Source organism: Sciurus carolinensis, chromosome 16, assembly GCF_902686445.1.
Source record: "Sciurus carolinensis chromosome 16, mSciCar1.2, whole genome shotgun sequence".
Taxonomy (NCBI): domain Eukaryota; kingdom Metazoa; phylum Chordata; class Mammalia; order Rodentia; family Sciuridae; genus Sciurus; species Sciurus carolinensis.
Genome location: NC_062228.1, coordinates 43,276,185 through 43,279,782, shown reverse-complemented (window position 1 = coordinate 43,279,782; position 3,598 = coordinate 43,276,185). Strand labels below are relative to the sequence as shown.

At 35.9% G+C, this 3,598-nt stretch overlaps 1 pseudogene; it reads left to right on the top strand.

Moving 5' to 3' along the window:
• Positions 1-1,503: 1,503 nt before the first annotated feature.
• LOC124966427 (60S ribosomal protein L36a-like) lies at positions 1,504-1,840 on the top strand (annotated as a pseudogene).
• Positions 1,841-3,598: the final 1,758 nt, after the last annotated feature.

Here is a 3,598-nt window from a genome sequence, read left to right as displayed (position 1 = left end):
ATTGCAAGAGATGATGAACATTTTTTCATATTTTGTTGATTGATTTTTTTTTTTCTGCGAAGTGTCTGTTCAGTTCCTTAGCCCATTTATTGATTGGGTTATTTGGTTTTTTTTGGTGTTAAGTTTTTTGAGTTCTTTATATAGCTGGGAGATTAGTGCTCTATCTGAGGTGCATGTGGTAAAGATTTTTTTCCCATTCTGTAGACTCTCTTCAAATTACTGATTGTTTCCTTTGCCTAGCCCAATTTAAATTATTTTTGCTAGAGTAAGTTCAAAGCAAATTCCAGACATCATTCATAAGTGCATCAGTATGTCTAACAAATAACTATTTTAAAACAGTTGCATTATACATATACTCTTACTAATACTATCAAATTAATTTCTCATTATCATCTAATATCCAGACCATGTTCAAATTTCCCTGTCTTGAAAGTATTTTTGTACAATAATATTGTAAAATCAGGGTCCAAATAAGGTCCACACAATGCATTTGGGTTTTTTTCTGCCAAAACTATTAGTTGCCTTCTTTTCTTTTAAACATTGTGTTAAAATCCACACTTTATTCAGATTTCCTTAGTGTTTACCTATTCTGTTTCAGCATCTCATCCAGGATACCATATTACATTCAGTTGCTATGCCTCCTTGGGCTTTTCTTGCCTGTCAGTTTCTCATAATTTCCTTGTTTTTGATGATCCTGACAGTTTTTAGGAGTGTTGGCTCAGGTTATTTTGTAGAATGTTTTCATTCATAATTTATCTGATGTTTTTCTCAAAATTAGGCTGGGGTTATGGGTCTTTTGGTGAAGGACCACAAAAGTAAAGTGCAATTTATCATATATCAAGGGTACATACTATCAATGCAACTTAACCACTGTGGATGTTAACTCTGATCACCTGGTAGAGGTAGTGTTTGCTAGGCTTCTTCACTATAAAGTTAGCTAACAAAACAAAACAAAACAAAAACAATAAAACCTTTTCATGTTCTTTAGAAAAAAAGTCACCATGTGCAGCTGCACTTAAGAATGGGGAGTTATGCTCCACCTCCTTAAGGGTGGATCATCTACATAAATTATTTGAAATTCTTCTATATTAGACTACATATTAATATGTAAGACTGCAGTTCTTACATATTAGATGAAAGCAAAGAAGTAGTTTTTCTAATGTCATTGGAGACCAAGTTTTTAGTATAAATGAAAGATACAAATAAATTGCACTTTACTTTTGTGGTCCTTCACCAAAAGACCCATAACCCCAGCCTAATTTTGAGAAAAACATCAGATAAATTATGAATGAAAACATTCTACAAAACTACACTCCATTCCCAGGGAGTGTAGTTCCGTGGTAGAACTGAACTTGTTTTGGCCTGCACAAGGCCCTTGGTTGAATCCTTGGTATGGTAAACACTCTATTATTTGAACTGGAAATATCAGAATCAACTTGTGATTTTTCTCTTTTTAAAAAATGTGTTTCCCGCCTTTTCCTTACTGATAACGCTCCTGCAAACATGGTGAACATTCCTAAGACCCGTTGGATGTTCTGTAAGAAGTGGCAAACACCAACCCCACAAAGTGACACAGTTCAAGAAGCTCAAGGATTCTCTGTATGCACAGGGAAAGTGGCGTTATGAACAGGAAACAGTGGCTGTGGTGGGCAGACTAAGCCAATTTTCAGGAAAAAGGCTAAAACTACAAAGAAGATTGTGCTGAGGCTTGAGTGTGTAGAGCCTAACTGTAGATCTAAGAGAATGCTGGCTATTAAGAGATGCAAGCATTTTGAACTGGGAGGAGATATGAGGAGAAAGGGCCAAGTGATCCAGTTCTAAGTTCATTGTTTTGTTATGAAGATAATAAAAAGTTGAGGTTATCTTCACTTAAAAAATAAAAAATAAATAAAAAATGTGTTTCCCTACTTAAATTCACTGAAGATCTTAATATAATGACAACACAGTAATAATGAGCAACCCTCATGTCCATCCAGACTGTGTCATTTCTGACTAAAAAGAACCAGAGATCTTTGGGACAAGAGCCAATTCTAGATCTGGAGGAGGAAATGTACAAAGTATTTAAGGGTGATCTTGTGCCAAAAACAAAAAACAACAACAACAAAAAACCAAACCAAACCAAAACAAGTCCTCCAGGACTACTGTGGTAGAATCAGAAGGAATCAGGAGCCAATCTGAAAGTGCTCTCACTGATCAAAGATAGAAGATTTTGAACAGCAAAAAGTCTCTGCCAAAAAACAAAACAAAACAAAAAAACTGCAATAGTTTAAAGTTCATTGAATATGTTCGAATGTGTAAACTCATAATAACACAAATACTTCATTGAAGATTCTCCAAAGTGGGACTGTCTAGGCAAAGGTAAATGCTCATGTAATTTTTTTATGGAGATTATCCCAGAGGTGTTCTATCTTGCATGTCAACTGATGTATCAGTGTCCTTTTTCCCACAGTCTTGTCAACAAAGTTAACTGTCAAAATTTGGGTTTCCTGTAGTATGAAGATTCCTCAGAAAACTTGGAATGGAACCACCATTTGACCCAGCTATCCCACTCCTCAGTTTGTATCCAAAGGACTTAAAATCAGCATACTACAGTGATGCAGCCACATCAATGTTCATAGCAGCTCAAGTCACAATAGCTAAACTATGGAACCAACCTAGATGCTCTTCAGATGAATGGATAAAGAAAATGTGGTATATATACACAATGGAATACTACTCAGCTAAAAGAGGAATGAAATTATGGCATTTCCTGGTAAATAGATGGAACTGGAGACTACCATACTCAGTGAAATAAGCCAATTCCAAAGAAACAAACACTGAATGCTCTCTCTGATATGTGGATGCTACCTCACAGTAAGGGGAGGGGAGAGGGAGGAAAAGAAGTTCATTGGATTAGACAAAGGGGAATGAAGGGGAAGGAGCAGGGATGGGAATAGGAAAACAGACAATCGGACATAACTTTCCTATGTTCATATATGAATATACAACCAGTGTAACTCCACATCATGTACAAGAATGGGAAGGGGCTGGAGATATAGCTCAGTTGGTAGAGTGCTTGCCTTGCAAACACAAGGCCTTGGGTTCAATCCCCAGCACCGCAAAAAAAAAAAAAAAAAAAAAAAAAAAAAAGGAAGTTATACTCCATGTTATGTACAGTATGTCAAAATACATTTTACTCTCATGTATAACTAAAAAGAATAAATAACAAATTTTTAAAAATTGGGGTTGTCTTTTTGCTAGCTTGGTTTCAATTTGCTTTTCCCTTATTACAAATGACTTTGGGTCTCTTCTGAGAAATATTCATTCATATATTTTGCCCATTTTTCTATGGACTTGGAATTTTCCTTCCTAGTCTGATACCACACACACACATTTATGGTGTAAGTCGCAAATATTTTTGTCCAAATTGCCTTTTCTTTATTTTGCTCATTTTTTTTTTGCCATGGAAAAGTTTATTATTTATTTATTTTTTTTGGGGGGGGGGGTACAGGAAATTGAACCCGGGGCACTCTATCCCTGAACTACATCCCCAGTCCTTTTTATTTTTGAGACAGGGGCTAGCCAAGTTGCCCAGGCTAGCCTTGAACTTGAAATCCTC